Consider the following 10,011-nt stretch of genomic DNA (forward strand, 5'->3'; position numbering starts at 1 on the left):
GACATGGAAGATCTGTTGTGGACTACACATATATACGTGGACTACACATATATACATGGACTACACATATATACGTGGACTACACATATATACGTGGACTACACATATATACGTGGACAAGGAAGATCTGTTGTGGCCTACACATATATACGTGGACTACACATATATACGTAGACAAGGTAGATCTGTCGTGGACTACACATATATACGTGGACTACACATATATACGTGGACTACACATATATACGTGGACTACACATATATACGTGGACAAGGTAGATCTGTTGTGGACTACACATATATACGTGGACTACACATATATACCTGGACTACACATATATACGTGGACATGGAAGATCTGTCGTGGACTACACATATATACGTGAACAAAGTAGATCTGTTGTGGACTACACATATATACGTGGACTACACATATATACGTGGACATGGAAGATCTGTTGTGGACTACACATATATACGTGGACAAGGTAGATCTGTTGTGGACTACACATATATACGTGGACTACACATATATACGTGAACAAAGTAGATCTGTTGTGGACTACACATATATACGTGGACTACACATATATACGTGGACTACACATATATACGTGGACAAGGTAGATCTGTTGTGGACTACACATATATACGTGAACAAAGTAGATCTGTTGTGGACTACACATATATACGTGGACTACACATATATACGTGGACTACACATATATACGTGGACATGGAAGATCTGTTGTGGACTACACATATATACGTGGACTACACATATATACGTGGACTACACATATATACGTGGACTACACACATATACGTGGACAAGGTAGATCTGTTGTGGACTACACATATATACGTGGACTACACATATATACGTGGACTACACATATATACGTGGACAAGGTAGATCTGTTCTGACATCATGTCATCAACTACATTGCGTTGAAGACTTCCACGTACTCAGGATTACAAACGTACTTAAGACGTCCATGGGTGCGAATATTTTTACGAACAGATTAATATCATGTACAAGATTGGGCTGGTGCCAGAAATCTGGAAAAAGTGGGATCATTAATCCTATCCCCAAATCTGGAAAGACTGATACAACAGTACCGACAAACTGCAGAGGTATTACATTCCTGTGTGTCCCACACTAAATCTAAGCAAAAATTCATAACATCAGATTAAGTAACTTGTTAGAAAGCAACATATATTTAACAGAACTGCAGAATGGATTCCGCGATGGACGCTCATGTCAAGATCACTTACAGTCCTTAAACGTCACATGCAACAACAAATGAATGCGGGAAATGCGGGAAAAAGCAACAATCTACCAACCTGATAAACATTAAATCTTTTGTGGGCATTCCGGTCACGGTCTCTCCGCACAAAACCTTGAACACGAGTAAAGGTATCGTTAGAGATCGGGATCAATTGTTTGCTGATATGTCGGACCTTGATATAGCATCTGAAATGAAGGATCAAGGTGTTTTCTGTGTCAAGCGCTTTTCATCTCGGAGAAACAACGAAACCATCAAAACGAAGACATACCTGTTTACTTTTACATCTCCAAATGCACCCAAATCAATGAAGGCCGGCTACTGTAACCTTCCAGTTGATACCTACATCCCCAACTCGTTCAGGTATTTTAAAAGAAATATGGACACGGTGTAAATGCTTGCACATTGTCTGTTGTGTGTGCTCACTGTGGTGAGAAGACACACACAACAGAAGATTGTGACAGTGATTATAAAAAATGCACCAGTTCCTCAGGCGACCATTCTTCATTTTCTAAACAGTGTCCTATTTGGAAAGAGCAAATGGAGATCAATAAAATAAAATTTACTCATAATATCTCTTTTTCTGAGGCCAAAAAACTGGTAAAGAGATCTGATCTTCCAGAAGGTTATGCTGCAGTAGCAAAAACATCATCGGGGTCTAGTTCTAAAACAACATCAGCCACAATCTGCCAAACTACCTTAACTTGGGTAAATTGCAATTCTCCACAGCTTTTGTACCCTGCTATATCATCACAGACTGAGGAATCACTTCCTAGTACCTCAAAGTCTTTTTCTGATCACAAATCATCATCTCAGCCACACTCAAAGTCTCAATCGACAGCTGATAGTCAACAAACGGTGAAAAGTAAACCGAAGCAAAAGCCTGATGCTTCAAAACAACAAAGTGACAGAGCTCCTAAAGGGTCACAGAACAAAATTCAATTGTTCAATAAATACGGGTCTCTTGAAGACATGGACGTTTCTGAAAACGTCCATTCTAGGGCACATAGCTTGTCGCCCTCCAAAAGAGTGCGGGGTAGATCCCCAACAAATCCCCCCAAAAGATAGTTTATTCCAATAATATTGTACAGTGGAACTGCAGAGGACTGAGGACTAATTTACATGAATTACAGCTATTAGTCCAATATGTTACACCTTCAGCGTTATATCTCCAAGACACATATTTAAAACAAACAGATACATTTGACCTTCGTCAGTTTAAAGCATATCATTCTTTTGCACCTCCGGGTGATAGGGCCACTGGTGGATCATCCATTCTAGTCAGACAAAACGTTATTCAAAGCCTTGTTTCACTTAATACTAATATGCAGGCTGTGGCAGTGAGAATTACTTTACATGTAGCGTTTACGCTATGCTCTCTTTATATTTCGCCGTCTTCAACGTTTGCCAAAACTGATCTTCAAGCTCTATATGACCAACTCTCGAAACCCTGTATTATAATGGGAGATTTAAATGGGCACAACCCACTCTGGGGTAGTGTACCTACAAACACTAAAGGTATGTTAGAGGAATTTTGTTCTGACAATGATTTATGTATATGTAATGATGGTTCCCACACATATTTACACCCTGGGACAGGGACCTATTCTGCTCTTGACTTGTCACTCACAAATATAGAATTGCTTAATGAATTTGAATGGTCACTCCACGATGACTTCTGGGGAAGTGACCATTTTCCTACTATACTAAAATCTGTAACTCCATCCGATGTTCCTCCATCATCAAGGCGAAATTTTAAAAAGGCTAACTGGGCTTTATATGAAACACTGTGTGCGGAGAAACTTAAACCTGAACGGTTTTTTTTTGACGTTCGTGATGCTATTAAATGTTTTTTTCTGATGGGGTGAATTCCATAGCTGATGAGTGAATACCAAAGTCCTCTGCAGTGCCACACATAAGAAAACCATGGTTCAGCGATGAATGCAAACAAGCTAGGAAGGCAAGGAAAATAGCAGAACATTATTTCCGTCGCCATCCTATGGTGCATAATTTAAATAAATTTAAAATATTAAATGCTAAAGCGCGGCGTACTTTTAAACAGAAGAAACGCCAATCTTGGCAAAATTATGTATCTAAAATAAATTCTCGGACACTCCAAGGTATGGAACATGGTCCAGAAAATTAAAGGTAAGGGTACTAAATCTACTGTCCATCATCTTAAACATGGAGATCAATTACTTTCTGATAAATCAGATATTGCTAATAAACTGGGCGAAACTCTCGCTACACATTCTTCCTCTTCTAATTATATATCTAAATTTCAGCAATATCAAAAACCACAAGAAAAGAAAACTATTAATTTCCATTCTGATAATGGGGAAGATTTTAATGACACGTTTTCTATTCATGAACTCCATACTGCTCTTGATCAAGCTCATGACACTGCTACAGGAGCTGATAACATACATTATCAACTTGAGAAAGCATATGACACAACCTGGAAATATGGCATTTTGAGAGATTTACACGATTTTTGCTTGCGAGGTCGTTTGCCTGAATTCATAGCCAACTTTTTAAATAATAGACAATTTCAAGTCCGCGTGGGTTCTACCCTGTCTGATCATTACAATCGGGATCAGGGTGTTCCACAAGGCAGTATTTTGTCTGTCACTCTTTTTAGCATCAAAATCAGCAGTTTATCAAAAGTTTTAAACGATTTAATAGATGGATCTTTATTTGTGGATGATCTTGATCTTTACTCATAATATCTCTTTTTCTGAGGCCAAAAAACTGGTAAAGAGATCTGATCTTCCAGAAGGTTATGCTGCAGTAGCAAAAACATCATCGGGGTCTAGTTCTAAAACAACATCAACCACAATCTGCCAAACTACCTTAACTTGGGTAAATTGCAATTCTCCACAGCTTTTGTACCCTGCTATATCATCACAGACTGAGGAATCACTTCCTAGTACCTCAAAGTCTTTTTCTGATCACAAATCATCATCTCAGCCACACTCAAAGTCTCAATCGACAGCTGATAGTCAACAAACGGTAAAAAGTAAACCGAAGCAAAAGCCTGATGCTTCAAAACAACAAAGTGACAGAGCTCCTAAAGGGTCACAGAACAAAATTCAATTGTTCAATAAATACGGGTCTCTTGAAGACATGGACGTTTCTGAAAACGTCCATTCTAGGGCACATAGCTTGTCGCCCTCCAAAAGAGTGCGGGGTAGATCCCCAACAAATCCCCCCAAAAGATAGTTTATTCCAATAATATTGTACAGTGGAACTGCAGAGGACTGAGGACTAATTTACATGAATTACAGCTATTAGTCCAATATGTTACACCTTCAGCGTTATATCTCCAAGACACATATTTAAAACAAACAGATACATTTGACCTTCGTCAGTTTAATGCATATCATTCTTTTGCACCTCCGGGTGATAGGGCCACTGGTGGATCATCCATTCTAGTCAGACAAAACGTTATTCAAAGCCTTGTTTCACTTAATACTAATATGCAGGCTGTGGCAGTGAGAATTACTTTACATGTAGCGTTTACGCTATGCTCTCTTTATATTTCGCCGTCTTCAACGTTTGCCAAAACTGATCTTCAAGCTCTATATGACCAACTCTCGAAACCCTGTATTATAATGGGAGATTTAAATGGGCACAACCCACTCTGGGGTAGTGTACCTACAAACACTAAAGGTATGTTAGAGGAATTTTGTTCTGACAATGATTTATGTATATGTAATGATGGTTCCCACACATATTTACACCCTGGGACAGGGACCTATTCTGCTCTTGACTTGTCACTCACAAATATAGAATTGCTTAATGAATTTGAATGGTCACTCCACGATGACTTCTGGGGAAGTGACCATTTTCCTACTATACTAAAATCTGTAACTCCATCCGATGTTCCTCCATCATCAAGGCGAAATTTTAAAAAGGCTAACTGGGCTTTATATGAAACACTGTGTGCGGAGAAACTTAAACCTGAACGGGTTTTTTTTGACGTTCGTGATGCTATTAAATGTTTTTTTCTGATGGGGTGAATTCCATAGCTGATGAGTGAATACCAAAGTCCTCTGCAGTGCCACACATAAGAAAACCATGGTTCAGCGATGAATGCAAACAAGCTAGGAAGGCAAGGAAAATAGCAGAACATTATTTCCGTCGCCATCCTATGGTGCATAATTTAAATAAATTTAAAATATTAAATGCTAAAGCGCGGCGTACTTTTAAACAGAAGAAACGCCAATCTTGGCAAAATTATGTATCTAAAATAAATTCTCGGACACTCCAAGGTATGGAACATGGTCCAGAAAATTAAAGGTAAGGGTACTAAATCTACTGTCCATCATCTTAAACATGGAGATCAATTACTTTCTGATAAATCAGATATTGCTAATAAACTGGGCGAAACTCTCGCTACACATTCTTCCTCTTCTAATTATATATCTAAATTTCAGCAATATCAAAAACCACAAGAAAAGAAAACTATTAATTTCCATTCTGATAATGGGGAAGATTTTAATGACACGTTTTCTATTCATGAACTCCATACTGCTCTTGATCAAGCTCATGACACTGCTACAGGAGCTGATAACATACATTATCAACTTGAGAAAGCATATGACACAACCTGGAAATATGGCATTTGGAGAGATTTACACGATTTTTGCTTGCGAGGTCGTTTGCCTGAATTCATAGCCAACTTTTTAAATAATAAACAATTTCAAGTCCGCGTGGGTTCTACCCTGTCTGATCATTACAATCGGGATCAGGGTGTTCCACAAGGCAGTATTTTGTCTGTCACTCTTTTTAGCATCAAAATCAGCAGTTTATCAAAAGTTTTAAACGATTTAATAGATGGATCTTTATTTGTGGATGATCTTGATCTTTACTCATAATATCTCTTTTTCTGAGGCCAAAAAACTGGTAAAGAGATCTGATCTTCCAGAAGGTTATGCTGCAGTAGCAAAAACATCATCGGGGTCTAGTTCTAAAACAACATCAACCACAATCTGCCAAACTACCTTAACTTGGGTAAATTGCAATTCTCCACAGCTTTTGTACCCTGCTATATCATCACAGACTGAGGAATCACTTCCTAGTACCTCAAAGTCTTTTTCTGATCACAAATCATCATCTCAGCCACACTCAAAGTCTCAATCGACAGCTGATAGTCAACAAACGGTGAAAAGTAAACCGAAGCAAAAGCCTGATGCTTCAAAACAACAAAGTGACAGAGCTCCTAAAGGGTCACAGAACAAAATTCAATTGTTCAATAAATACGGGTCTCTTGAAGACATGGACGTTTCTGAAAACGTCCATTCTAGGGCACATAGCTTGTCGCCCTCCAAAAGAGTGCGGGGTAGATCCCCAACAAATCCCCCCAAAAGATAGTTTATTCCAATAATATTGTACAGTGGAACTGCAGAGGACTGAGGACTAATTTACATGAATTACAGCTATTAGTCCAATATGTTACACCTTCAGCGTTATATCTCCAAGACACATATTTAAAACAAACAGATACATTTGACCTTCGTCAGTTTAATGCATATCATTCTTTTGCACCTCCGGGTGATAGGGCCACTGGTGGATCATCCATTCTAGTCAGACAAAACGTTATTCAAAGCCTTGTTTCACTTAATACTAATATGCAGGCTGTGGCAGTGAGAATTACTTTACATGTAGCGTTTACGCTATGCTCTCTTTATATTTCGCCGTCTTCAACGTTTGCCAAAACTGATCTTCAAGCTCTATATGACCAACTCTCGAAACCCTGTATTATAATGGGAGATTTAAATGGGCACAACCCACTCTGGGGTAGTGTACCTACAAACACTAAAGGTATGTTAGAGGAATTTTGTTCTGACAATGATTTATGTATATGTAATGATGGTTCCCACACATATTTACACCCTGGGACAGGGACCTATTCTGCTCTTGACTTGTCACTCACAAATATAGAATTGCTTAATGAATTTGAATGGTCACTCCACGATGACTTCTGGGGAAGTGACCATTTTCCTACTATACTAAAATCTGTAACTCCATCCGATGTTCCTCCATCATCAAGGCGAAATTTTAAAAAGGCTAACTGGGCTTTATATGAAACACTGTGTGCGGAGAAACTTAAACCTGAACGGTTTTTTTTTGACGTTCGTGATGCTATTAAATGTTTTTTTCTGATGGGGTGAATTCCATAGCTGATGAGTGAATACCAAAGGCCTCTGCAGTGCCACACATAAGAAAACCATGGTTCAGCGATGAATGCAAACAAGCTAGGAAGGCAAGGAAAATAGCAGAACATTATTTCCGTCGCCATCCTATGGTGCATAATTTAAATAAATTTAAAATATTAAATGCTAAAGCGCGGCGTACTTTTAAACAGAAGAAACGCCAATCTTGGCAAAATTATGTATCTAAAATAAATTCTCGGACACTCCAAGGTATGGAACATGGTCCAGAAAATTAAAGGTAAGGGTACTAAATCTACTGTCCATCATCTTAAACATGGAGATCAATTACTTTCTGATAAATCAGATATTGCTAATAAACTGGGCGAAACTCTCGCTACACATTCTTCCTCTTCTAATTATATATCTAAATTTCAGCAATATCAAAAACCACAAGAAAAGAAAACTATTAATTTCCATTCTGATAATGGGGAAGATTTTAATGACACGTTTTCTATTCATGAACTCCATACTGCTCTTGATCAAGCTCATGACACTGCTACAGGAGCTGATAACATACATTATCAACTTGAGAAAGCATATGACACAACCTGGAAATATGGCATTTTGAGAGATTTACACGATTTTTGCTTGCGAGGTCGTTTGCCTGAATTCATAGCCAACTTTTTAAATAATAGACAATTTCAAGTCCGCGTGGGTTCTACCCTGTCTGATCATTACAATCGGGATCACGGTGTTCCACAAGGCAGTATTTTGTCTGTCACTCTTTTTAGCATCAAAATCAGCAGTTTATCAAAAGTTTTAAACGATTTAATAGATGGATCTTTATTTGTGGATGATCTTGATCTTTACTCATAATATCTCTTTTTCTGAGGCCAAAAAACTGGTAAAGAGATCTGATCTTCCAGAAGGTTATGCTGCAGTAGCAAAAACATCATCGGGGTCTAGTTCTAAAACAACATCAACCACAATCTGCCAAACTACCTTAACTTGGGTAAATTGCAATTCTCCACAGCTTTTGTACCCTGCTATATCATCACAGACTGAGGAATCACTTCCTAGTACCTCAAAGTCTTTTTCTGATCACAAATCATCATCTCAGCCACACTCAAAGTCTCAATCGACAGCTGATAGTCAACAAACGGTGAAAAGTAAACCGAAGCAAAAGCCTGATGCTTCAAAACAACAAAGTGACAGAGCTCCTAAAGGGTCACAGAACAAAATTCAATTGTTCAATAAATACGGGTCTCTTGAAGACATGGACGTTTCTGAAAACGTCCATTCTAGGGCACATAGCTTGTCGCCCTCCAAAAGAGTGTGGGGTAGATCCCCAACAAATCCCCCCAAAAGATAGTTTATTCCAACAATATTGTACAGTGGAACTGCAGTGGACTGAGGACTAATTTACATGAATTACAGCTATTAGTCCAATATGTTACACCTTCAGCGTTATATCTCCAAGACACATATTTAAAACAAACAGATACATTTGACCTTCGTCAGTTTAAAGCATATCATTCTTTTGCACCTCCGGGTGATAGGGCCACTGGTGGATCATCCATTCTAGTCAGACAAAACGTTATTCAAGGCCCTGTTTCACTTAATACTAATATGCAGGCTGTGGCAGTGAGAATTACTTTACATGTAGCGTTTACGCTATGCTCTCTTTATATTTCGTCGTCTTCAACGTTTGCCAAAACTGATCTTCAAGCTCTATATGACCAACTCCCGAAACCCTGTATTATAATGGGAGATTTAAATGGGCACAACCCACTCTGGGGTAGTGTACCTACAAACACTAAAGGTAAGTTGTTAGAGGAATTTTGTTCTGACAATGATTTATGTATATGTAATGATGGTTCCCACACATATTTACACCCTGGGACAGGGACCTATTCTGCTCTTGACTTGTCACTCACAAATATAGAATTGCTTAATGAATTTGAATGGTCACTCCACGATGACTTCTGGGGAAGTGACCATTTTCCTACTATACTAAAATCTGTAACTCCATCCGATGTTCCTCCATCATCAAGGCGAAATTTTAAAAAGGCTAACTGGGCTTTATTTGAAACACTGTGTGCGGAGAAACTTAAACCTGAACGGGTTTTTTTTGACGTTCGTGATGCTATTAAATGTTTTTTTCTGATGGGGTGAATTCCATAGCTGATGAGTGAATACCAAAGTCCTCTGCAGTGCCACACATAAGAAAACCATGGTTCAGCGATGAATGCAAACAAGCTAGGAAGGCAAGGAAAATAGCAGAACATTATTTCCGTCGCCATCCTATGGTGCATAATTTAAATAAATTTAAAATATTAAATGCTAAAGCGCGGCGTACTTTTAAACAGAAGAAACGCCAATCTTGGCAAAATTATGTATCTAAAATAAATTCTCGGACACTCCAAGGTATGGAACATGGTCCAGAAAATTAAAGGTAAGGGTACTAAATCTACTGTCCATCATCTTAAACATGGAGATCAATTACTTTCTGATAAATCAGATATTGCTAATAAACTGGGCGAAACTCTCGCTACACATTCTTC

The sequence above is a fragment of the Haliotis asinina genome, chromosome 2, assembly GCF_037392515.1.
Source record: "Haliotis asinina isolate JCU_RB_2024 chromosome 2, JCU_Hal_asi_v2, whole genome shotgun sequence".
NCBI classification, from domain to species: domain Eukaryota; kingdom Metazoa; phylum Mollusca; class Gastropoda; order Lepetellida; family Haliotidae; genus Haliotis; species Haliotis asinina.